At 46.5% G+C, this 27625-nt stretch overlaps 1 long non-coding RNA gene across 1 annotated transcript; it reads left to right on the top strand.

The window, feature by feature from the left end:
• Window positions 1–19393: 19393 nt before the first annotated feature.
• Window positions 19394–21229, top strand: LOC123577078. The gene is made up of 2 exons (XR_006701702.1): window positions 19394–19499; window positions 20971–21229. It is a non-coding gene; the product is annotated as an uncharacterized LOC123577078 (long non-coding RNA).
• The last annotated feature ends 6396 nt before the right edge of the window (window positions 21230–27625 follow it).

Below are 27625 nucleotides of genomic sequence, written 5' to 3' on the forward strand. Positions count from 1 at the left end.
CGGACCGCGAGATCGTGACCTGGCTGAAGTCGGACGCTTAACCGACTGCGCCACCCAGGCGCCCCGTGAGTTTCTTTTTAATAAGAAATGTATGTTTTGGTCTTCGTTCCCATTCCTGGCACAGAGTTCCTAAAACCCTTGAAATTTCTGAAGGGAAAAGGCGGTGAAGGATAAAGTTGCCTTTTAGTTTTCCTAACAAGCCCCTTTCAACCACACTGCAGTTCATGTTAAAATGAGGTGATTCTTGGAAAGCCCCCAAGGATGGGGGGCTGGTGGCCAGGGGGAACCTCCACTAGTTGGTTGGAACTTTAGCTCCACCTCCCGACCTGGCAGGGAGAGAGGAAGGGCTGGAGATTTGAGTTCAATCACCAATGGCCCATTGGCCATTAATCACTCACGCTTATGCAATGAAGCTTGCATGGAAACCCAGAAGGACTGGGTTGGGAGTGCTTCCAGACTGGTGAGCTCACCGAGGGTTTCGGTACAGTGGCACACTCAGAGAGGGCGTGGAAGCTCCTTGCCCCTTCCCACACACCTTGCCCTCCCCACCTCTTCCACCTGGCTGTTCTCGAGTTGTATCTTTTATAACAAGTCAATAAGTAGACTGTTTTCCTGAGTTCTGTGAGCCACTCTAGAAAACTAGTTGAACCAGAGGAGTGGGTCGTGAGAACCTCTCATTTATAGAAATACAGGTGTAACTTGGATTTAAGATTGGCATCTCAAGTAGAAGGAAGGTAGTCTTGTGGGACAGAGCCCATAAACTACAGGATCTGACACCAATTCCAGATAATGTCAGAATCGAGTTTAACTGTAGGACACCAGGCTGGTATCACTGAATTTCTTACTGTGTGGGACACCCACACGTCTGGTGTTGTAGTGAGTGCTGAGAGTAGAGACACACAGGAGAGTGACTTTGCCTTTACAGGACTGACAGTTTACCTCCCCACGCCTAAGAAGCCAAGTTCCCTCATACACATTACATAGGTGAACTCCACCATTGAGAGCAACTGCCCTTTTAGAGTCTGATGATAGCCCCGGACCTTCTCCACAGGAAAGGCACATGCCCCATGGTCACCCCAAGTTTCCCAGTCTTCAGGATCACCTCCTTATTTATATCCAAACGATAGTCCCAGACTATCGATAGCATAATCATTGCACAGAATACAAATGGTCCTCTGTATCATTAAGCAGAACGCGTAACATCTCAGTTTGGAGCACAGTCCTTAGGACGACTTTGCCTGATTAGGGCCTCTCTGGGGATCCCGTGTGGATGCCAACCTCACAGCTGCCGGACAGAGAAGTGTCCCAGGGATCCCTCCAAGAACAGGTGGATCTGTTCCCTCCTTGAACAGATCTCAGCTTCCAGTCTAGAACACAGAATGCTGTACATCTCCACAGGACAGCACTTTCCAGGTTCCTGATACACACAGGCACAAATCTGTCTACAAGTTTATAATCTCAGAGGAGAGCCCAGCGTTGGACACCTGGGGGACACTGGCTTCTGGAGGGCAAGTCGGGGCCTGAGGTTCAAAGCTTCAGGACACTCAGCCACCTGGCCCAGGTGTCACTGCCATACCTTTCCACACCATAATTTCACCCTCCCAGCTCTGCCGCCAGCCAGCCTAATTTCACTACTGGGACATCTATGTGGGGAAGTGAAGGAAAAAGAACGTTCTAGGGAGCAATGGCTTGAGGGTGGGAGGATTCTGGGTAGGATGCCCGGGCACTGTGATCCCTCATAGAACAGGACACGCTTCTCTTTTCCTAAATGAAGCCTTCTCTGACCTCTATGTAAATAATGGCCACTCCCCCTCCCCCCCCCCACCAAGAAGAATGTCTGGCCCAAGGAATACTCTGCTCAATACGTTTAATATATAACGAAAGAAATCACAAGTGGTCATGTTTTTGGAGGCTGGCTGAGGCTCCACCCCTTCTGGAAACCTCCGCTGAGTACTCTGAGGATCGCACCATTTTTCATGTGGACACTCATTCATTTGTTTTCGACAGATTCGTATTGAGCACCTACAATGTACCAGATCATATAGCAGGCCCTGGATTTGCAGGAGAGACTAAGGAAAGCCCCTGCCTTCAAACAGGTCACAATATAGTTTAGTACATACAAAGCATCCAGTTTGGGTTTCCAGTTGCTTCTGATAGCTTTTTCTCCCCAAAGAGCAAGAGGATGCTGGAGAAGGGGGAGGGCTGACACTGCCTGAGCACTGGCACATTCCCAGTCTTGTGATATGTGCTTTTCTGCAACCAGGTGATCTGACCCTGGAAGAGGGACCTCAATAAGGAGATGATGGGAGAGGAACAGAGAAGAGATGTGCAGAGCACAGGAGTCAGAGCCCAGAGGTTGAAGGGCTGTGGATAGCTGTTCCCCATTGGAATATAAAAGGAGGCTCAGAAAGGATGGAGGGAAAGACCACCAGGCCTGGTGAAAAGAAGCCAGGTTGCATCCGGAACGCATGTGGCCTTGGGCACACCACCTTCTTGTCTTGGCATTTCCACATCAGTAAAGGCCAATGGTGGCCCAAACAACCTCCAAATCTCTTTATGTGCAAACATCTATGATCCTTGCTAACCTACACGTCTTCCTCCTTTATTTCCTGTGGACCTTCTTCTAATACCTCCTTATAAGAAATGACTTAGGGTGGTTGAGCGTCCGACTTTGGCTCAGGTCATGATCTCATGGTTTGTGAGTTTGAGCCCCACATCGGGCTCTGTGCTGACAGCTCAGAGCCTGGAGCCTGCTTTGGATTCTGTGTCTCCCTCTCTCTCTGCTCCTCCCCCGCTCATGTTCTCTCTCTCTCTCTTTCAAAAAAATAAATAAAAACATTAATTTAAAAAAATGAAAAAAAAAATAAATGACTTAATGGTGCTTCCATAAATGTGATCTTTGTATAAGGGAGGGCCCATTAAACCTGAACTTTTAATTCTTTTTTTTTAAGTTTATTATTTACTTAGAGAGCGAGAGTTCATGCACACAAGTGGGGGAGGGGCAGAGAGAGAGGGAGAGAATCCCAAGTAGGCTCCACACGGTCAGCACAGAGCCCCATGCGGGGCTTGAACTCGTAAATCATGAGATCATAACCTGAGCTGAAGTCGGACGCTTAACCAACTGAGCCACCCAAGTGCCCCAGAACTTTTAATTCTTGAGGAAAATTAATATGGGGAATGAAGGAGAATAAAAGAGCTCAGTGGTTTCTCCATTCTCCTCTTTCCAAGCGCTCTCCTTCATGCTTCACCTCCTCCTCTGGCACCACTCAATCCTGGAGCTCAGCCACTGGCTGTGCGGGTTCCTCTCTTGCGCAGGTGACTCACATGACTGGCTGTGCGGCCAGAGCCCAATAGGCTCCTGCAGTCACCAAGAGGCCTTGGCCTCTGGCCCTCTGGCCTCCCATTGGGAAGAGACCAACAAGACTGTCCTCCCGAGTGACATTTTCCTCATTGTGCTGGCCCCCTGGGCTCAAGAAGATGGGTTGAGACAGGTAAATGAAGGTAAAGGAAGATGCGAGCCGAAGACCCTCATTAAGGTTCTCATCCTGCTGTTGCAAATGCAGAAGCAGAGATCAAGGTTCCTGCCCCCACCCTAGCCACTGACCAATCACATACTGAGAACTGCATGATGAGTACCTGGTGCCTTTTGGAACCATAAACAGTGTGGGTCAATTTGTGTCAAAAGCTCATTTGGCAACCATACTGCTCTCTTCTCTCTGTCTGCCTGGTCATGAGGCTCCTGCTGACCCACCACCTGTTGAGACAGGCAAGAAAACCTACCCCTCAGTTACAAGGGTCTGGGTACACTGAGCACAGTGCAACTAATTAACCACATTCCGTTTGCAATCATAAGATGATATGAGCAGAACCATAGCCTCCTCACTAATCATTTCCAGGTCTTTCGAAATACAACCTCTTTTTCAAAAGGATAATCTTATCACTGGGCTAAGTTGCTGATAATAATAATTACTAAATGATGGAAGATGGGCAGCTGAAAATATTCCATAAACAATAGTATGACAGTATCATCTTGATTATTCTGCTTAACGTCTTAAAAAACAAACATCATTTTGTGTTTCTGGGTCCCGTAAAGATGTCTGAATCAATAGTCTCAGAAATCCTTACATATTCTGTAATCAAGGAACCAGAGAGCTCAAATCGGACAATCAAACCACTAATATTTGTTGAGTATCTACCACTCACAAAACACTGTGACACACAGAAACATAAAGCTCAGCCTTTGACTTGGGGATGCAAGGCGGTCACTGAAAAGGGTTTAGGAATGGAAAAATTAGAAAGCTACATAAAAATAATTGAGTAGCCAGGCGTTAGGAACTCACACTGAAATGACCATCTGAAATAAGTACTTGGCTGGATTATTATCAATACGGCCTGACCAAGTTCTGATGTGAGAGTTGGTAATTTTACATGGAGCATAAAAAGATAAATGACAGACAGGAATAATGCTGGATTTTATATGCGTCTCCAATCAGTTGGAAGGGCATTCAGCTGCAAGTGACAGGAAACTCACAAATGGTGATTTAAACCAGCCTGGGGCATGTTTTTCCTCAATAAGAATTCCAAAGGTAGACAGCTCAGAGCTGGAGAAGTTGTCATGAAAATCATCAATAGCCTCTACTATTTCCTGCCATACTGTCTTTTGTGGACTGTGTCCTCATGTGCTCAAAATGGCTGCTGCACCCCAGGTATCATATTCACATTCCATGAAGAAAAAAAGAGGGAAATATAAATGGCAAAAGTCTTCTCTTTTTAAATTTATTTGGGAAGAGAAGCCTTCCTCAGGTATCTGCCTTCATCTCATTGACCAGAACAAATCATATGGCCGTCCCTAGCTGCAAGGGAACCTGGGCATTTTTTACTTTCCAGGCTCTACAATAGAGAAAGGCAAGGGAGAAGGCGATTTAAATAGATTTCATTGAGCCTACAGTATGAACTGTACTTGATGAAAAATTTTTTTTAATGTTTATTTATTTTTGAGACAGAGACAGAGACAGAGTGCAAGCAGGGGAGGAGCAGAGAGAGGGAGACCCAGAATCCGAAGCAGGCTCCAGGCTCTGAGCTGTCAGCACGGAGCCTGATGCGGGGCTCAAACTCATAATGGAACCGTGAGATCATGACCTGAGCTGAAGCCGGATGCTTAACCAACTGAACCACCCAGGCAGTCCTGTACTTGGTTTTAGAATATGTGCTGCCGAAGCGAGCACTGTACTTGATTTTATTTTTTTTTAATTTTTTTTTTCAACGTTTATTTATTTTTGGGACAGAGAGAGACAGAGCATGAACGGGGGAGGGGCAGAGAGAGAGGGAGACACAGAATCGGAAACAGGCTCCAGGCTCTGAGCCATCAGCCCAGAGCCTGACGCGGGGCTCGAACTCACGGACCGCGAGATCGCGACCTGGCTGAAGTCGGACGCTTAACCGACTGCGCCACCCAGGCGCCCCTGTACTTGATTTTAAATAGCCATATTATAAGAGACTATTTCCCTGGACTCACTGACTATACAACATGTCCTATTTTTACCTTTTTAAGAATAGGTTTTTAAATTTAATTGTGTTTTTAAGAATAAGTTTTCAAAGAATAATTAGATACATATTTTATAGTGATTACCTCCGAGAATGATGAAATTCAATTTTTTAACAATTTATTTCCTGTGCTATTTTTTAAATTTAACTTTATTTGTTAGTTTTCTCTAACAAAAGTATATTATCTTGTAATCAAGAAATTTTTTTTTCTTAAAGAACATTCATGATTGCTTATGATATATTGTCAAGTGAAAAGGCAGTGTGTGACATGTTCCCGCTTTTCATAAATACATACAAGAGAAACCAATATATATGAGAGAAACAAACGGCTGGAGAGTTGCCTCTGAGTGCTGGAACTATAGATTGTTTTCATTTTTTCCCTTTTTCCTTTTGGTATTTTCTGAATGGGTCCCAGTAAGGAATATTCAGAAAACACAGCAACACTCCAGTCTTGAGTGTACCCTGAACAATAGGCTTTGAGGATGAAAATTTGAGAAAAAAAAAAAAAAAAAAAAAAAAAAGAAAGAAAGAAAGAAAGAAAAAGAGAGAGAGAGAGAGAGAGAGAGAACAAAACATTCTCCTGAGGAACAGGCCTTATTTGTTAAGACCAAAAAGGATACAGGAAAATGCTTCCCTGGGTCCCTATTTCCTTTCTCCTAAAGCACTTTCTGCTAAGAAACATTAAACCCCCTTAACATTCTTCAGGGGATTCTCAAGTCCAAGGCTCAGAGACCCACAGAGGGCTATTTGTTCCTTCCTGGTGAGTCAGCTGGGAAATGTGGCTCATTGTTTTCTAGCCAATATGGCCACGGGAAGGGCCCTTTCATGGCCTCTTTTCTTCCCAGGAGGCTGGAAAAGCTGAGGAGCAGAAAGATGGCCGATGGCTCCTTTGACTCTCAGGCGGCCCAGTCTCTGTACAACCCAGCAGCCATTTTCTTTCCCTTGTGTTTTTTTTTTTTTTTTTCTTTCTACTAAACACTCAGCTTTCTCCCAGAAAGCAAGAGCATCTGTAAGTCTCCTGAGTTTGCAGAGCAAGAGGCCATACTCCCAAAGAACTGGGAAATTAATAATCTGGTGAAAGGTTTCTCCTACCAGACCAACCTCAAAGACAGACAGTCCATTCCTTAGGCATTCATTCATTCATTCATTCACTCAGTCACTCACTCACTCACGCATCCATCTATCCATCCATTCAGCAAGAGTGCCTGGCTTGAGGATATAGTAAGAACCAGACAGATTAAACACGGCCTTTAGGGGTATGTTTATTATCCTGGGGGCACATGGGGTGGGGTAGACAAAAAATAAGAAAAAAGGAAACACACAATAAATACTTTCAGAAAGTGAGCACAGGTTCTAAAGAATATGAAGCAGAGGAAGGTGCTAGAGCGTCACAGAGGAGCAGGGTGGGTAGTGAGGAAAGGGTCTTTTGGGAGATGACGTTTGAATCGAACGCAGGAGGAGACTTGAGTGACAGGAAGGAGGGAGCCGTGAGCAGCTCCAGCACGGTAGAGGCAGGCACCTGCAGAGGAGGGAAGCCGTAGAAGTGTGGGCTCTCAGGGGCTATAGGGAGGGGGACAAGTGGCCATCATCAGGGTGTGACCCGCCAGAGTGAAGGGTTGCAAGCAGCCATCCAGCCATTCGCAGCTATGTTCCAGTCCTGCTGGATGAGAACATAGACGATTTGATGAAAAGCTTCTTCTTTTCTAGGAGCTTCCAGTCTAGGCCTAGAACTACTAACTAACACCATTGCGGAAGAAATCAGGGCTAAGTTGCGTGGTGCTGATTCTACACAAAGGCATTTGGAGAAGGCAAGATCACTGTGAGCAGAAGCAGTCAGAGGCTTTCACTGGGGAGGGGGGACCTAGGTGCCAGACCTGGGTGGGGGGAAGGATGGCACCAGCACGGCTAAGCTTTCACGGCACACGCTCACTCCTCCCGCAGCAAACACCTCGAACCACTTTCTGTCCCACAAACCTTGGTCTCAAAAACCTTCTCAAACTAGCATTCCAGGCAGATGCCTCCAGAGAATCAGACTTAGCAAGGAAGAGAAATCTCAGCCCGAGCCAGAGAGCGTGGGTCAGGGAAATCGACAGGGCAAAATGCCTCCCAAAAAGAGAGGCCCAAAGATCAAGTAGGAGTTACCTAAGAGAAGCTGGCCAAGATGGTGGGTCGAGCCACAAGAACAGCAGGTGCAAAGGGCTGGAGGTGGACAGTATGGGGCAAGTGGCTCCATGTGGCCAGAGTTATAAAGGGCAGACAAGATTATCACAGAGGGCAGTGGGAGCCACGGGGGGAGCTCAGGTTTAGGGGAAGCAGCGCAGAGGCTTTGCGAGGCTTCAGCCAAGGAGGAGTGTGATACTTTTCCAGCTCTAAGCATCACGCTAGCTGCTCTGCAAACCAGGGGAGACAAGGCTAGGGAGGCTGTTACAGGAACCCGGGGGACGGCACTAGGGTGGTACCCAGGGGAATGCAGACAGGTGGGTGGCTCGGAGACAATTTAGGACATGAAATTGCTCGAAACTGGTGATCCGCTGGGGGGCAGGGAAGGGAGCCAAGGATAGAGTGCAGCTTCCTCATGGGAGTTCCCAGACCCCCACCCCCACCCCTCCCCTTCACCGACCAGGGAGAGATGAGAATCGACAAGGTCAACTGAGCTGTGCATCCTGACCTAAAGTACCCACAGGAAGCGATCGGCGCCCAAAGCTTTGTCAAAAGACGTCTACATCTTCCCTGAGAACTCGATACCCCCAGACACGCAGCTGTTTGTCACTTCCGCATTATGTCTCAGACAAATGGTACACAAAGGCTTTTCCATCCAGGGCCTCTCATCTCGAATGGCACTGAGCAGTAGCCCAACCTTTGAAAACCACTTCCTACTCTAATTTGCTGGTGTCGCTTCTTTGCAGAAGACAATCCAAAGGCTCAGAGAGGTTGGGAATGTGATTCAAGGCCACACAGCAGGTTGGCAATGAATAGAGTTAGAACCAGACTGTCCCAATGTGTTAGACCCCTCGCTGCTCAGGCTCTGAACAAATCCTAAGTTAGGTCACTGCCCACCTTAGCATAGGGAAGCACCCTCTGAACACTGTGTCAGCACCTCTGGTCAAGCCCCTTCCCCCTTCTAGGCAAACCTCAGGGTGAGGCCTAGAGGTGGCACCTCTGAATCTCAGTTCTCACCTGAGAACCTACTGTGTGTAGATGCCACCATCGGCACTGGGCACGGGTTCCCTACGTGCACTTCTGTTGAGGCCTCTGATAAGCACTTTTTGCAGAACAGGAAAAAAAAAGATTTTTAAAGTTTGCCTTCCCTTGAGCTCTCTTGAACCCCTCTTGGCTGGCCTCTTCGTGTGGGGCATGCAAATTCAAATTCAAAGGAGCTGAACTGCTGTGCAAAAGTTAGAGACATCTGGAGATCTGGGGGCGGGAGGAGGGAGGGGCAGGGGATGCGGGAGTCTCAGAGACCGGAAGCACCCAAGATTGGAAACCCCCAGGAGTCGGGGCAGGAAGGCAGTGAATAAGGTGAGCTGGACAATACAGGCCCTCCTCATCCCTCACATCTTCATTCATTCATTCACTCATTCATTCATCCAACAGTTACTTATGAAACACCTTCTAAAGTGTTCTGGGTGCTGGATGTTATGCTAAGTGAAAAATGTCGGGCAGAGAAAGACAAATACCATATGATTTTACTCATAGGTGGAATTTAAGAAACAAAACAAGTGAACAAAGGAAAAAAAAAAGAAACAAACAAAGAGGCTCTTAAATCCAGAGACCACACTGATGGTTACCAGAGGGGAGGGGAGTGGAGGGATGTGTGAAATAAAGGGGATTAAGGGCACATTTATCACAAGGAGCACTGAGAAATGTAAAGAATTGTTGCATCATGTTGTACACGTGAAACTAATATAACACTGTATATTAATGACACTTGAATAAGAAATGTAACTAATTTTTAAAAATAAAGTGCCCTGGGTGCTGGGAATAATAGCAAGGTCAACAGACAAAGTCTGTCCACATGCAGTCAGCACAGGGGTAGGGGAGACGGTCGGTTAGAAAGGACATCAGATGTCCGGGTGAGATATGCACTAGGGAGAACGCCCAAGCCTGGGAAGGAGACACACGGACTGGGTGGTAGGCGAGAGAGGCTCAGCCGTGGTACTGGGGAGGCCAGGGAAGGCTGCAGGGAGGAGGTGAGTTTTCATCAAAGACTAAGGGAAATGAGGGAGCTAGGGCAAGAGCAGTGATCCGGGCAGTCCCCACGTCTGAGACCCCACACCACCTCCAGGGCGGCCTTCCCACCACAGGGTTCCTCCCATGTCTCTCCTGAAACAAAACCCAAACCAACCAACCAGCCCGCAAAACAAGTCTCCCCATTCCTCCTCAATTCAGTAAGAATTTTTGTGCTGGATCTGCCCACCCGAGTGGTCCACCCAAGTGGTTCTAAACTCCATTTAAAGATACATTGAAGGACTCCCCCCATGTGAGTAGTTTTCTCTTTCCAGAGTCTGTGGACCGACAAATAGCTACTATGACTTCAGTAACACTTTTTTAAAAATTTTTAGTGCTTATTTATTTTTGAGAGAGAGAGAGAGAGAGAGAACATGAGATGGGAGGGGCAGAGGGAGAGAGAGAGAGGGAGACACAGAATCCAAAGCAGGCTCCAGGCTCTGAGCTGTCAGCACAGATCCCGACTCGGGGCTCGAACCCATGAGATCATCACCTGAGTGGGAGCTAACCGACTGAGCCCCCCAGGCATCCCTAGTTCGGTAACACTTTCAAATGAATGGCATGTCTTCTTCATCAGTTCCCCATGTGCTTCAAAAATACCACCTACTGGGAGCTGCCACGTGATTTGCTACATGTAGGTTCATTGACTTGCAGGGACTTCACAGGCCCCAGGGCTGGTCGCCCACAGAAACCACCGATGAAGGTCAAAATGAAAACTTTATTGAGCAGCAAACTGAAGCCGAAGGAAGACTAGAAGGATTTCCCAAAGCCACACCATGAGAGGTGAGGCAGAGACCTGAGCCCTCAGCTTCTAATGACCCGTGTATCACTCTTTACCGCAGAATACTCAAGACTCTTCTAGCAGGGGCACCTGCGTGGCTCAGGCGGTTGAGCGTCTGACTCTTGGTTTCAGCTCAGGTCACGATCCCAGGGTTGTGGGACCGAGCCTCGTGTTGTGCTTCGCGCTGAGCCTGGAGACTGCTTAAGATTCTCTCTCTCATGGCGCTTGGGGGGCTTAACCGGTGAAGCGGCCCACTCGTGATTTCCGTTCAGGTTACGATTTCACAGTTCATGAATTAGAGCCCCATGTCGGGTTCTGCGCTGACAGAGCAGAGCCTGCTTGAGATTCTCTCTCCCTCCCTCTCTTATCTGCCTCTCCATCGCTCTTGTTCTCTCTCTCTCAAAATAAATAAATAAAAACTTCAAAAAAAAAAAAAAAAGATTCTCTCTGCCGCTGCCTCTGCCCTCCTCCCCCAAGTTAAATTAAAACAAAACAAAACAAAACAAAACAAAACCTAGGGGCGCCTGGGTGGCTCGGTCGGTAAAGCGTCTGACTTCACCTCGGGTCATGATCTCACAGTTTGTGAGTTCAAGCCCCGCGTCGGGTTCCCTGCTGACAGCTCAGAGCCTGGAGCCTGCTTTGGATTCTGTGTCTGCCTCTCTCTCTGCTCCTCCCCTGCTCGTTCTCTGTCTGTCTCTGTGTCTCAATAATAAATAAATGTTAAAAAAAAATAAATTTTAAAAAAACCTCATAAAAAAAAGCAAGATTAAAAAAAAAAGGCTCTCCTATCAGGCCACACCCACCTCTGCGTATTTGTGTGGTATCACCTCCCCATAAGCACCAACATGCCTGATAAAATCGATCACTCACACCATAATTCCCCTGGGAGAGAGAATAATGGCCCCCAAAGCCCTCCGTGTCCTAATCTCCAGAACTTGTGAGTATGGTACTTTACATGGCAAAGGGAACTCTGCAGATATGATGAAGTTAATCATATGGTTAGGGAATTATTCAGGTCGGCCCGATGTAATCCTATAACGTTGGTAAAAGGGTGATAGGCGATAGGAGAGTCAGACGGGGAGATGCGAGGATGGGAGCAGAGGTCAGAGTGAGGCAGGGCTGGGAGCAGGGATGCAGGCAGCCTCCAGAATCTGCAAAAGAGCAGAGGCAAGAGCCTCCAGAATGAACGCGGCCCTGCTGACGCCCCCTTGAGGCCGGATTTTGGATTCCTGATCCAGGTTCTTGGCCACTAAGGTAGTGGTAACCGTCACAGAAGCAGGGCGCAGGTAATATACCCTTGCACGTCTGTGATAGTTTGAGCCAAATTTTACACTGCGTATGTGCGCATTTACAGGTGAAGGGAAAAGAAAACACACCAAAATATTAATAGTGATTAGCTCTGAGTGTGGGATTATTGGCGCTTATATTTTTATCCTTCTGTGTTTACAACACTTCTACGATAAACATACGCTGCTTTTATGATCAGAACAATAAAAAGACTTCAAAAGCCTTACCCATTCTTGAAAACCCATCTCGAGCGCCAGATTAGCAAAGACTTTCACTCTCCCAGAGCAGAGTGAGAGTGATTTGCTCCTCCCTGGTGCTTATCTTACGCTCCCTTTTATTGGCAGTTATTTATTTACTTTTCTTATCATTCCATCTTTGCGGAGAGTGCTTCAGAAGCGAGCTGTATTTATCTCGAGTGTAGCGAGCACACACAACGCATACTTGTGACATACAATTGCGTTGGCTATGTTGTGCTAATACCTTCCAAACACACCAGGGGTGAGACCGCCTCTCCCACCTCAGCCGTAACTGTTCTGGTCCAACCCTACGACCCAGCAATACTCTGGCCACTGGTACCGCTTTGCTTCCAGGGGACCAAACGAAGTCAAGCCAGCACCCAAAAAGGCTCGCAAAGATTTTTCTCAATAGCTCCTGGTTAAGGAAATTCTATCCAACCTGCTGACTCTCACCTTCTGGACTGAGTTTTCCAACCATCTTTGGGGCTCAGAGAAATTAAGAAACTGGCCTGAGGAAACCCAGGCAGTAACTGTGGAGCCAGGGTTCCCAGCCAGGTCCCCCCTCCCACCCCCACCACTCCGCTCCCAGAAACACTGGATGTGGGCCCTTGGGGTGAGATTGAACAGCCACCATTGTCCGAGTACTCACCCTGCCTGGACTCCTGCTCTCAGTCTCCCTCACAGGAACCAAGGGCAGGACCTCGGCCCCAGCTTCCCCTCCTCTTACCTGAGCACCACCTGAGCCCACCAGGTGCCCTGCCTGCCGCGAATGCCCGTGATCATCATCAGCTGTCCCACTCACTGGACCTTGAAATTGCTCTATTCTGGTATTACTGTCTGTACTTCCTAGTGGACAAAAGACACCTTGAAGGCAGAGCCTGTGTGGAATATGTCTTTGTGTCCCCCGTGGCATCTGGCATAAAGCCTTTGTGGGTTTTTTTTTTTTTTAAGTTTATTTGTTTATTTTGAGAAAGAGAGACAGAGAGAAGTCAAATGGGGGAGGGGCCGAGAGCTAGAGGTTCCCAAGCACGCTCTGAGCTGATAGCGTGGGGCTCGAGCCCGTGAACCGTGAGATCATGACCTGAGCCAAAATCAAGAGTCGGATACCAGGGGCACCTGGGTGGCTCAGTCAGTTAGGGGCCTGACTTCGGCGCAGGTCATGATCTCACAGTTCGTGGGTTCGAGCCCTGCGCTGGGCTCTGTATTGACAGCTCAGAGCCTGGGGCCTGCTTTGGATTCTGTGTCTCCCTCTCTCTCTCTACTCCTGCCCCACTCACACTCTGTCTCTCTCTCAAAAAATAAACATTGAAAAAAAAAAAAAAAAGAGTTGGACCCTTAACTGACTGAGCCACCCAGGTGCCCCTGGTATAAAACCTTTCTTATTAAAGCTTGAGGAGAAATGAATTTCCTGTAGGTGCCATGAAAATGGTAAAGAGAAGCAAACTTTACTTCATTACCAGAAAATGCTTGTCGATCCTTCAATGATTGGGCTGTGAAGTTCAAGGTTAAGTACTAAGCAACTAGGTTATGAGTGACTTGGGAACAGAAACTGATTCAAGGTTGAACCCTTAGGTCAAAAGCTCTTCACTTGAAGCCCATGACCTCAATGGACAGACTTGAGTAGGTCCAATAACACCCCAAAAATGTATGTAAATATTTGTCTGCCACAAGGATCCGTACCTTTCATCAAATTCCCAGATCGGGTGAAGACCTATTTCCTAAGTCTCACTCACACCTCCAAAGAGTGTGGAACGAGCACTTCCTCAACAACCATTTGCTATATGGATTAACAAATTAAGGGAAAGAAGTAAACAGGAAGCAGACTTTTAAGCGTGGGTCTGTTTATTTCACTGGTCTTAGTGAAAGCCTTTGGAGTCCTCCCACGTGGTCAAATTCTTCTTCTCAGTTAGAGGATCCCTTAAGTCAACACTCACAGGCCAAATCTTGAAAAGTAGCAACGTGACACAAGTTTTGGACTGGAAACCCGGAGACCTGAATTCTGATTCAAGTGGTTACTAATCAGTCAGAGTGGCCTTGCGCAAGTCCCTAAAGGCAAGGTGGTTTGTGACTGTTCTTAAACGTATTCTGCCACAGCCAAATGACAGATGATTGTCGCATAGGGAAACAAGGAGTACTTTTAAAACAGTTTTTTTTAATTTTTTAATGTTTATTTATTTTTGAGAGAGAGAGAGAGACAGAGCACGAGTGGGGGAGGGGAAGAGAGAGAGGGAGACACAGAACCCAAAGCAGGCTCCAGGCTCTGAGCTGTCAGCACAGAGCCCGACGCGGGGCTCGAACCCACAAACTGTGAGATCATGACCTGAGCCCGAGTCAGACACCCAGCTGACTGAGCCACCCAGGCTCCCCTTTTAAAAATTTTTTTTAATGTTTATTTATTTTTGAGGGAGAGAGACAGAGCGCGAGTGGGGGAAGGGCAGAGAGAGAGAGGGAGCCACAGAATCTGAAACAGGCTCCAGGCTCTGAGCTGTCAGCACAGAACCCACCATGGGGCTCAAACTGGCCAACGGCGAGATTGACCTAGGCCGAAGTCGGACACTTAACCAACCGAGCCACCCAGGTGCCCCAAAGTACTTGTTAATGTATTCAAAAGTAAAATGTGACAATAATTCATAAACACTATGCATATATTAACAGCATATTCCAGAACATTCTTTATAACACCACACACCCCCATCTTTCCATGCCCCTATACTCCTCACCCACTTGTAGCCTCCCTTTCATTTCCACCCAAGAAAGCATATAAGCAGGCGAACCACAGCAATTCCTCCTAATTTAATCTAAAAGTTCATTGTTTCCAGACACGAGTGCTTTGACGAGTGTATGTTACAAACTCCTCTGACATATCTCCGGGCAGATCATAAGCATATTGAGCTCAAGGACTACAGCGGAGGTGGAGAGACCCCCTGCTTTACCATCACATCACTTGGAAAGCAAATCTTAACTCTGCTAACGGGCTGTGTGACTTTGGGAAGTTTAATGACTTCTCTGAGCCTCTATTGCTCCAACGGAAAAAATAGAGATAATACCCCTTATTCACAGGGTTGTGGGGATTAACAAGGTGGAAAGGGCTTTGTAGCCCTGTGCTCAGCTTATGATAATTTTAATGCCTGTCTCATCCTGATTCCCCTCCTGGACCCCAGGTTCATAGTCATCAGGAGGAGAGGATCAGATTAGACCTATGTTGGTTCCCCTCACCTCCCACCTTCAGCTTACCTACCAGGTACCTTGGAAGGAAATTCTTATTAAGATGAAGAAAAAACACAGAAACCTTGTTAGTAAAATAATGCCTCAAAGATTTGCAACGTAAGTATCAGCTAATATTATCAAGAGAAACCTGTTTGCTGTTGCTTCTCTGAAGGACAGGAAATATCAGCCTTCATTCGCCCCTCTAGCAGCCGCAAAGGGAAAACTGTAGGGAGTGGCGCGTCCAGGGCTTCCATACTCTGCAGAATTAGGTGGAATTGGGTGCTTCTCAGATTCAGGGACTGGCGGGGCGCCTGGGTGGCTCACCTGGTTGGGTATCTGACTTCAGCTCACGTCATGATCTCATGGTTTGTGTGTTCGAGCCCCGGGTCGGACTCTGTGGCCACAGCCCAGAGCCTGGACCATGCTTTGGATTCTGTGTCTCCCTCTCTCTGCCCCTTCCCCGCGCACGCGCGCACTCTCTCTCTCAAAAATAAATAAGCATTAAAAAACATTCAAGGGGCGCCTGGGTGGCTCAGTCAGGTAAGCGTCCAACTTCAGCTCAGGTCATGATCTAACAGTTCGTGGGTTCTAGTCCCGCGTCGGGCTCTGTACTGACAGCTCAGAGCCTGGAGCCTGTTTCAGATTCTGTGTCTCCCTCTCTCTGTGCCCCTCCCCCGTTCACTCTCTGTCTCAGTCTCAAGAATAAATAAACATTTATTTTTTTTTTTCAACGTTTATTTATTTTTGGGACAGAGAGAGACAGAGCATGAACGGGGGAGGGGCAGAGAGAGAGGGAGACACAGAATCAGAAACAGGCTCCAGGCTCTGAGCCATCAGCCCAGAGCCCGATGCGGGGCTCGAACTCACGGACCGCGAGATCGTGACCTGGCTGAAGTCGGACGCCCAACCGACTGCGCCACCCAGGCGCCCCATGAATAAATAAACATTTAAAAAAAATTTTTTTTAAAATATTCAAATTCAGAGACTGGTACCCTCATGGGAATGAAGAAGGGGCTAAAGACACAGACACAGAGTGAGCCAGCCCGTCTTCCTAAGACACCAGGCTTCTTCCAATTTTTTTTTTAATTTTTATTTTTCATGCTAAGTTTTTCAAGCGGCAATATAAAACTTTATTTTTGCTTTCATTAAAACAAACGGAAATATTATGGTGTCACAAGGCTTTTATGAATTCTGAAGATGGGGGGAGGGGGCACAATCTAGTCCCATCCTTTACTATGAGGGAGAAGTTTCAGAAACTTGGAACAGGATGATCTCCCTAAAATCTCATGTGGTTGTGTATTTGCATCAGCTCCAGACCTGCCTCGGACTGTCACAGCTTAGCAAAAACAAACAAATAAATTAAAATGTAAAACTAGGGGGGCGCCTGGGTGGCGCAGTCGGTTAAGCGTCCGACTTCAGCCAGGTCACGATCTTGCGGTCCGTGAGTTCGAGCCCCGCGTCAGGCTCTGGGCTGATGGCTCAGAGCCTGGAGCCTGTTTCCGATTCTGTGTCTCCCTCTCTCTCTGCCCCTCCCCCGTTCATGCTCTGTCTCTCTCTGTCCCAAAAATAAATAAACGTTGAAAAAAAAAAAAAATTTTAAAACTAGGGGAGAAAATTCAAGTTCACCTCGAAAAGAATTACCTTCCAAGGCAAGCAAGCCAGGGACAGCCCATGAACCAACAGCTCCCTGCTGTCAGCCTGCAGGGCTGCATGATCCTGGGAGAATATTCCCAACTTATGCCAGGAACGGAAGGCACTCCCGGACATGCCCTGGGCTGGGGCAAGTGCTCCTATGATAGATGTTAAAGGCAGGGAGGTAATGGACCAGCCGTTCTTCCTGTGTGTGAAAGGAAACCCGGAAACTGTAAACGTTCCCATAAAAGAAAGCTCACAAGTCAACCGAGCATCAAGAAAGACAAAATTCTTGTCATTTCTGGGCACTGCTCGCATTTTGAAAGCAATTCATTTTATCATATAAAATTGAGGAAGTGCTGGCAAGTGCCAACCAGAAGTAAAAGTTACACATAATCCCTGTCTTCGTCAGGTGGGGCTGCTCTAACGGAATATCAGATCCTGGGTTGGTTGTAAATGACAGAAATTTATTTCTAATGGTTCCAGAGGCCGGGAAGCCCAACGTCAAGGTGTCAGCAGATTTGATGTCAGGTGATGGGCCACCTCCTGGTTCACGGGTGTCATCTTTTTGCTGCGTCATCAACGATGGAAGGGGAGAGAGCTCTCTGGGCATCAACCCCATTCACGAGGGCTCTGTCCTCATGACGCAATCTTCTCCCAAAGGCCCCATCAGTGGGGGGGGGGGGGGTAGGATTTCAACATACGAATTTTGAGGGAACACAAACATTCGTTTCATAAAATCTGCCTTCGCCAAGATAATAAGTGAATAACTGTTAGCACTTTTGTATAGCTTTTCATAGATGCATGTTCTTTGCATTTGCAATTGTCCTATAAGCAATTTTTTGTAGCCTTTTCTATCACTAAACATTAAATTATCAGCATTTCCCCCATGTAATTATTCTGCAAAATTATGGTTTCCATAAGTTTCATTATATTTCATTGAATATAATATACATATTCAATACACATACAGACCTTCCTCCACTTACGTTAGGGTCGCATCTTGATAAACCCATTGCGACTTGAAAATAGAAGTCGAAGTGTATTTAATGTGCCTGACCTACTGAGCCTCACAGCTCAGCCCAACCCATTCTAAATGTGCTCGGAATGCTTACATTAGCCTACAGTTGGGCAAAATGATCTAATGCAAAGTCTATTTTTTTTTTCAACGTTTTTTAATTTATTTTTGGGACAGAGAGAGACAGAGCATGAACGGGGGAGGGGCAGAGAGAGAGAGACACACAGAATCGGAAACAGGCTCCAGGCTCTGAGCCATCAGCCCCAGAGCCCGACGCGGGGCTCGAACTCACGGACCGCGAGATCGTGACCTGGCTGAAGTCGGACGCTTAACCGACTGCGCCACCCAGGCGCCCCTCAAAGTCTATTTTTTTGGAAAGTGTTAAATGTCTCGTGTCGCTTATTGAAGAGCGTGCTGAAAGTGAAGGACGGAATGGCTGTAAGTGTGTGGGTTGTTTGCCCTCACGGCCGCGTGGCTGACAGGACTGTAGCTGCTACCATTTTCCAGCATCACAAGAATCATACTGCATATCACTAGTGCAGGAAAAGATCACAATTCAAAATCTGAAGTACCATTTGTAATAAATGCATGTTACTTTTACACCACTGTAAAGTCAAAAAATCGTTAAGTCAAATCGCCATAGTTGGGGAACCATCTGTGTAGTCAGACAATATATATGTATATATATGTGTATATATATATTTTTTCAATTGCACAGTTATGTATACATTTAAATATACGTATCTATGTATATATGATTAACTAAACAGTGTTATTAATTTATTTCTAATTTTTCACTATTATAAACAATAGGAGCAAAAATAGCTCATTTTTATTGTGTTAAAGGCTCAGACTGAGCTACCCAGGCGCCCCTTTATTATTAAGTTTCACAACAATGCCATGAGGTGGGTATTATCAGTCCCATTTTATAGATGAGGAAATAGAGGCAGAGAGAAAGAAGTAGATTGTCCCAAGTCACAGGGCTAGTAAGAGACACAGCCAGAATGGGTCTCAGTTTCTTTCTCAGTAAAAGGAGACTGTTGTGGCCACTGGTCTATAAGGTCCCTTCCAACTCACATCGCATTTAATCCATTCCATTCCTAGGAGAGATATAACAGTGGGGAAAGCAGAGGTTTTGAAGCCAGGTTAGTCTGAGTGCATAATCCGAGCTCTACTGTCCACCAGCCTAAACTCCTCGCCTTAGGGCCCTCATCTGAGAGGGTGATGGGAGTCCTACTTCATTGGATTGCCCTGAAAAATTAATCAGATGATACCTGCTAAGTGCTTCAATGTTCCACAACAAAAAGTTTAGTTCCACTACTAAAAGATGAGCGGTTTTGCAGTTACCACCATTGAGGTCTTGACAAAGGATGGCAACTTCTATTATTCTAGAAGGTAGAAATGAATTCAGGCAACATTCCAGGAATGGAATTATATTCACATCACACCAGGAACCTCACCTGAATTTTACCATGTACCAGCTGGGACTTGGCAAAGGATATCTCTGGGAAACTTCAGGCCAGATTTGATGGTCAGCCCCTCCCCTGCAGACCAGACATGGATGGAAGTGAGTTCTCTGCCCTCCCAGAGCCCAGGCTGGCCAGTCATGGACCCACACAGGGAAACCTGGCCCCTGTGGCTAAGATCCAGGATGAAGTCCTTGCAGAGGGTCCCAGAGAGGCAAGGAGCCCCTGGCCGGGGATAGGAGGTTAGGGACAAGGAGGCATCAATCACAACCTATGGCTTCTCACAAGTCTCCAGAACAACCCAGCCATAGTCTCTATTTCCAAAAAAGGAGATTTTATTTGGTTTTACTTCTAACTGGTAAGAGAAATAAAGAGATTTACCATCCCAGGGAGGGCACCAGCCAGGGGTTTATCCAGAAAGTGTCTTAGGATGGTATCATCCATAAGAAACGATGAGGCAAAGGGGCGCCTGGGTAGCTCAGTCTGTTAAGAGTCAGACTCTTAATTTCGGCTCAGGTTCTGCCCTTGCTGTTTGTGAGTTCGAGCCCCACATCTAGCTCCTTGCTGACAGTGGGGAGCCTCCCTGGGATTCTCTCTGTGCCCCTCCTCTGCTCACTTTTGTGATGTCTCTCTCTCTCAAAATAAATAAGTAGACTTAAAAAAATAAATAAATGATAAGACATCACTCTCAACATACACGAAACAACACACCCGTTGCTGAACCAACTTACCAACACCTTGTTTTTCTCAATCACTCCGAACCTTCCTGAAAAGGTAGGAGCAGCAGTATTATAGGAGGTTGTAAAACCACTCTGGTTCATGGCCCCAACTTCTCCACCTCGCCCACCTCTCTACCGCTTTCACAAATCTGATAAAAATCCCTTTTTCTTGCTTCCAGTTTCTCATGTTTTCTTCCAACAGAAAAGGCCGTTTCAGAGGTTGGAAAATGGCCAGTTTTACCAAGAACCTCCCCGGCCCTCCCACCCACCTCTGAAAAGAGCTTTTCTGTTTGAAGCCAATGAAGACCCTTCTCCATTTTGGCCCCGAGAAAGAGGGGAGAGGGGTCGGCTGAGGAGAGACGAGAGAACAAACCACACCTGTCAACGTCTCCCTGGGGACCCTTCCTCTCTACCGCAGCCTTTGGAGAGGAAAACAAAACTTTTTTGGAAGGCAGTAGAAAGCAACAAAAAGCTCCTTGGAACAGCGCTTTGTTACAAGATTCCTCTAATAATATTAGGACGGGAACCAGATGATACCAGAATGGAATGTTCCATATGTTCTCACACATCCTCCCTGTTTGCAGGAAAGAAAACAAAATGCCCAAAGTATTATTGTTACCACACTTCCTGCCCTCAGTCTACCAAACCTGAACAGGATGGATAGGTTAGGCTTCTAGAGAACCTGATTGTTTTTCATGCAAAACACTTCCGTTGTTTTGTGTGTTTTCTATTTGTTTGTTTCAGCTTACTGTTTGTTAGAGCACAGACTCGTGGATAGATAAACTTTTAAAAACAAACCACAGTACCCACCCTGTTTGAAATCAACTGTTGACTCTGTGAAGTATCTTTTCAGAACCTTCCTGCCAAACCCCTTGTTCTTCAAGCAACATACCTGCGTCTGGGGGAGACATGACTTACTTGGGGTCAGATAAGGCCACGATGACCAGGAAAGGGAGATGGCTCCTCAGCAACTGTTGACCAGACCAGGGCTGTGACAATGACCTCGGCCAAGCACAAGCATCCCCCACTCCCTCCACCACCCTCAGAGAGCGTGTTTTTAAAGAATTTGTTATTTTAGATTTCCAAAAGAGCATTAAAAATTCAGAACTACATTGGATTCTTAATTTTTTTTTTTTTTTTTTTTTTTTTTTTTTTTGCCATACACTGTTTATATTTTGAATTGCAAGTAGGAGAGGGGGGACACATGAGTATTTGGGGCTTAGGGACTCTGCACTGCCCACTGTAGCTTTGCTCTGTGTCACCTCCCCAAGCCCCCCTGCTCGTATCTCAAACACCCACCTCCCTTTCCCCAAAAGTCACATTCGCAGCCCACTCGGGCAGCATGGTGACTTCCTGTGACATTTTTCCCTTTCAAGAGGCTGCACGTGATTCTCTCATTGACCTTTAGCTGTTGGAAGCTGGAGGACAGCAAGAGAAGAGGAAGGTACATGGGTTTCCCCTAGTTGCCCCGAGTGGGAGGGGATTAGAATTAATTCCACACAGAGAGAAATGAAAGCTAGGCCAAGCTCACTGGCTTCCCTTCTCCCATTGCACAGATGAGGCAACTAAAACCCAAGGGAAGGACTCAAATGCCCTGGCGGCAGTCCACACCCAATCCAGGACTCTGCAGTCCTGCATCAGTGCTGTGCCCACCTCAAACCCCAGGCAGCTGAATAGAACACCTGCTCCATGGACTCTAACGTCTTTTGAAGGGTAAGTAAGCTTTGAAAATAAATAACTAGAGTTAGGGTTAAGCAACAGCTCTCAGGTAGAAATTTTAGACTCCAACAAAGACAGAGAGAGAGAGAGAGAGAGAGAAATTTAGAGGCAAGGCTAGTGGAGCCCTGTCAATCATATCGTGAGCATGTTGGGTAGAGGCCAGAGGGGCTCTTCTGAAGTAAGCATCTTTGCCCATATTCCTTACCCCATCCCCTCTGAACCTACCTAACTTGGGAGAGAAAGTTCCTTGACACGGTATTGATACATAAAACCCTCTCCTCCAATGGTGCTGGTAAGAATAACAAGCCCAGCCCCTTAACCTCCTCCTGTTCCCCCTCCATGCCCCCTCCCCTGGTGCTGTGTGAGGATTTCCTGTAAACACCATCCGTGAGGGGATGACCCAGGAGAATGGCTGACGAGATGTGTCCTGAGGCCTTTTGAAGGTTGTCACACCCATTAGCTGGTTACCTTCTGCCAGGTTCCCAATTCCTGTGCCGGCCCCACCCCCAGCTCCAGGATCGGTCTTCCCCTTTCGACACACAGGCCCAGAAGGATCCAAAAAGGATTCTCTTTAGTTCCTTTCAGCACAGCTAAAACCAAGTAGCATTGTCACTTACAAAGAAAACAATAAAAACCTTTGGAATACCATAGAGAAGCAAAAAAGAAAGAACTCCCCAAAATACAGAGTAACTATCACCACATTGTATACCAAAATGTCATGGTCTCCATGGAGGTCATGAAATGCTTTGCTGACAACCGAATACATTCACTCAAGGATGCAAACGCGCATCAGGCATTTTGTTGCTTCCAATTCGATGTTCATAGCAGACATCACTAAGTCAAGCACAGCATTTTATCCAAATGTCGATGTGCTGATCTGAGAATCTATTTCAGCACAGCATTCTAGACAGCCACAACCAATCGGTCTGAATTGGCACAGGAGATAAAGCCCAGATAAAGCCTGCTCTTGCCAAAATAGATGGGAGAACAAGAGAGTGCCTTGTCCAGTTTCTTCCCTCCTAATTCCATTTTTCTTTGGACCAAGAGGTCTTCATCTTGATTGCTTTTTCCCCAGGAGATGGTCTCACAGTCACTTTCAACTAATTCCCAGTGCGTCCCTCATTGAAGCAAACTTAGCCATGTTACAACAGACCATGAAATGTAGGAATCTCCACTAGTTCTGTCTCCAGGCTGAGCAAATCTTGTCTTCCCTGATTGGTTTAAATGCAGTGCTGGTCCCACTGAGTCAGGCTAGCCCCTTTGTCATCTTTATAGTTACATGAATTTTGAGATGGACTTATCCTGACATCTCCCTTCTCCCTCAACTTCTCTCAGTGTCTGACTTCCACAGTTAGAACAGCATTCCTTGTGTTCCAGAGGCCTGCGAGCCCTTTAGAGGAAGCCCCACTATGGAGTGGTTGAGTCCAGTCTTGGGAGCCACTCAGGCTGACACTTGCGCCATGAGACATTGGGTGAATCACTTCACCTCTCTTGAGATCAATTTGTACATGTGTTAAATGGATGAGCTGGAGATCTGTTTGTCTTCCCAATCTCATTTCCAGCCTGTTCTCTGCCCCAGGTGTGTGACCTCTATGAACCACTTCAATGAGCTCCTTTGTCCTCTGCCTTCCCCTTGGGTTTGTCATTGGAGAGACAAGCATGAGATTGGAGGGAGGAGAATAAGGTTGGGGTATGTAATCCTCCCTGCATCCCTCCCCAGTGTCATGTCAGCTGGGTGTTTCTCTTCCCTGCCAGGGTAACCCATCCTCATAGCCCTCTTTGTCCCCAAGTTCCCTTGTCTGCCCTTTCTTTCACTTCTGCAGTCCTAGCAGTTAGCAATCTCAGGGTCTCGCACTATTCCCTGAAGTTTTCCTATATCCTGCCCACCCCTGGGAAAATACTCCCTTTATTAATCCTTCTCTAAACTATTCATATTGCTTCGGGGCTCCTGACTGACACAATTGGGCATAAAAGACTTAGGGCTTTGGTGAAGAATAAAATAATGTAACCGAATTCCAATTTCACACATCCTATTCATGTTCAACATTTGCAATCAGATGCTGTGTTAGTTTCCTGGGGGCTGCCTTAACAAAGGATCACAAACTAGGTGGCAGAAAACAACAGAATTTTATTTTCTTATAGTTCTGAAGGTAGAAGGGGTCAGCAAGGTCATATTCCCTCTGAAACCTGTAGAGAAGAATCCTTTCCTGCCTCTTTGAACCTCTGATGGTCCCTGGCAATCCTTAGGGCTCCTTGGCTTGTAGATGCAGCATTTCAATCTCTGCCTCTGTCATCGCACAGCCATCTTCTCCCTGGTGTGTGTTGTCTTCTGCTGAAAGGATCCCAGGCATACTGGTTTAAGCGTCCTTGCAGCTCTAGTAGGACCTTGTCTTAACTAATTACATCTTATTTCCAAATAAGGTCACATTCTGAGGTACTGGTAGTTAGCACATCAGTCTACCTTTTGCGGGGACACAATTCAACTCATTAAAGATGTCTAACAAGGTCATCAAATCTAACAGGCTCAAAATCAAGCTCTGAATTTCCCCCCACGGTCTATTTTTCTCATGGTCTTGCCTGCATCAGTCAATGGAAACTCCATTCTTCTAATTGCAGAGTAAAAGCCTGGGCAATTAGGACCCCTGAATCCTCCCTCTCTTCCACATCTCCCATCTCGCCCCTCACTGCCTGTCCCTGTAAGTGCTGCAGAGACCATCCAGGATGGGGAAATTTAGGCTTTCCCCGCAAGATCGCAACCCAGATATCCTCTCCCACTCTGCAGTGTGATGTTCTAGGCGGTGCTTTCATTTGTCTTAGTAGTGCTTTGGAAGACTCTATGTATGTGTTTTCATGATTTATTATTGTAAAATTATTGTTGTTTTACTTAAAGTAGGAGTTAAAAACAAATGCCTGCAGAGTCCAGATGGAATATGAATTTGAGAAGCAGAAGCAGGTGGAAACATGCATACAAACTGTCTGTGAATGGTAGGGACCATGACAACAGGGGGGCATGTGACCTGTCAACCGCATGTGAGAGTCAGTCTGTAAGCACAACTACCACTGTGCCGAAATGTGGGCACAGTATGGTCAGAGCGTGTTATTCTTCAGATTGAGTTGAGATAAAGTTGGTTGTTAAAGGTTATGTGAAATCTCCCAATTTTAAATGTTGGCTCAAATTCATAAAGTTCTCTGAGGGCCAAACAAGTCATGTAGTCTGCTGGTTGAATCAATCTATAGCCTGCCTATTCCTTTTTTTTTTTTTTTAATTTTTTTTGGCGGGGAGGGGCAGAGAGAGAGAGAGAGAGAGAGGGAGACAGAATCTGAAGCAGGCTCCATGCTGTCAGCTCAAAGTCCAACGTGTGGCTCGAACCCACAAACCATGAGATCATGACCTGAGCCAAAACCAAGAGTCGGATGCTCAACCGACTGAGCCACCCAGGTGCCCCATGGCCTGCCTATTCCTAACCTCTGACCTAAGGAAAGGTACTTTTCCTTAGGTCAGCAAATAGTTATGTGTTAGGTGAGTAGTGGGAAGTGACCTGAAGAGAAAGTAAGGAAGGAGGTGGGGAGCCATTGCCAGCAGAGGAGGGGTTAATCAGTGGAACACAATGAAGCGACCACACTGAATCTACTAAATGGATGGAGAAAAAGGAATAAAACCTAGAAGGGCAAGTTAAGGGAGATCATTGAGGGGTCCCTCCAAGTATTGATACCCAGGGATTTGATTTTATCCTGGAAATCATAACGAGCCATTAAACACATCTGAGCAAAAGAGTGACTGACACTTGGTTGCAGAAAGATTTTACAAAATCCGGGCATCCCTAGGATGTCTTCTGAAGTGTGGCACTATCTCCCTCCCTTTGATGAAACTAGCAGGCTGCCATCAAAGGATGAGTAGCAGAGGGCTGAAACCTGTGCCCAAATCAGCTTCACAACTCACTGGTTTGGCTTTGTTCTTTTCTCCTAAAGCCACTTTCTTGTCCTTCTCTCACTTGCAATGTGTAAGCCACCTCTAACGGGCCACCTCGAAGTTACTCAATATGGGTTCCAAAAGGCCTAGGACAATGAGGCTGGCTCCAGGGGGGGATGGCGCTATCAGCTCCCTTGAAATCACAAGTGTAGAAAAACAAGGATTGCCTGCTAGGATAATGGCTTTAGTGTGTTCACAAAAGGAGGCCCTGGCATGAAGTCATAGGCTTGAGTTATGCAGAGGAGAGAATTCTGATTCCACTCAGGATAAGCTCAAGTGCAGCGGAGAGAGGTCGACATTTGCATCTTTCCAGTGGCCATTTGATAGGAAACCTCTACTGGGCCCCATGAGAGATTCTGGGAGGGGGCAGCTTACGGTCACATTGCTTTATCCCCACCTCAATCCCTTTCACCAGCTGGAAAATAGAAGACTTTTGCTGTGGGTCTGCCCTCCCTGGATGGCAATGAGGCTAAGTGAGGTGATTCTCCAAGGTTGCAAGTCTCCAAATTCCACCTGGGAGAAGGTCAAGAAAGATGGATGAGAAACAGAATCTTGACTTGCCCTTCTTCAGCGGTGCAGGGATCAGGACACCCTTGGTAGCCACAGTTGAATATTCGAGGTTTAAACTATTCACAAGTGACCCTGAAAGTCCAAGACATGGAGTCATTTGTTCTTTCTGGTCAAGTGGATTTGAGTTTCAAGCAGTCAAAGATTGGGTTCTGGGATCCAATTCCATAGTCAGTAATGGAGCCCAGTCAACAGGCTACAGTAGAATGCAGTTAGTGTCACAGATGTACGAGTTCACGGTAGGTAGTAGAAACTTATCCTGAACAGAGAGTCAACTGCTGGTGAAATGGGTGAGAGAAATTTTATTGAGGAAATTATACTCTATACCAGTGTTAGCAAATATGGGGATTCAAGAGGGTCCCAAGATCTATCCCTAGGGATCATAAAGGTTCTACTATGCTGCAATCAGAAATGGAGGTGGGCAGGATACCAAAATGTCATAAACCGTAGGCTCTCAATGATGTCTGAAAAATGTACAGCTAACACAACAGTAACAACAATAAAAGAAAGGGAACAATTCACAGTCTCCACAGGGGTTGCCTCAAGGAAATGGGATTATGCATTTTTCTCTGTGTCTTTAATATTTTCTAAACTTCCTAGACCATCTGCAATGAGCAAGTATAACTTCTTTAGTAAAAAAAACCTAAAAATAAAAAGGGGAGTGAGGGCAGGAAAAGTGAAAGGAAAAGGTTGGTAAGCTCCCGAGGAAGTGTCTCAGCCTCACCGCCCACAGCTGTGCAAAAGCCACAGCTCGGAGCCACCACTCAAGACCCGTTCTCCACCTGCACAGCAAAGCAGTCTAATCGGCAGCCTTTCCTCCGGCTAAAAACACCATCAGCCACCAGACCAGCTTCACTATTAGAAAAGGTGGTCTCTACAAATACCCTATGATTTCACTCATATGTGGAATTTAAGAAACAAAATAGAGGAGCATATGGGAAGAGAGAGGAAAAGAGAAGAGAGGGAAGCAAACCATGAAAGACTCTTAAAGATAGAGAACGGAGGCTTGATGGAGGGAGATGGGTGGGAGATGGGCTAGACGGGGGATGGGTGTTAAGGACACTTGTGATGAGCATTGGGTGTTGTATGTAAGTGATGAATCGCCGGATTCTACTCCGGAAACCAATATTGCATTGTATATTAACTAAAATTTAACTTAAAAAGTAATACAAATTAAAATAATAATAATAAATTTAAAAAAAAGAAGAAATGGTGGTCTCTACTAGGACCTTGCATGTATGTGTGATCTTAG

This window comes from Leopardus geoffroyi, chromosome D2, assembly GCF_018350155.1.
Source record: "Leopardus geoffroyi isolate Oge1 chromosome D2, O.geoffroyi_Oge1_pat1.0, whole genome shotgun sequence".
Classification (NCBI taxonomy): Eukaryota; Metazoa; Chordata; class Mammalia; order Carnivora; family Felidae; genus Leopardus; species Leopardus geoffroyi.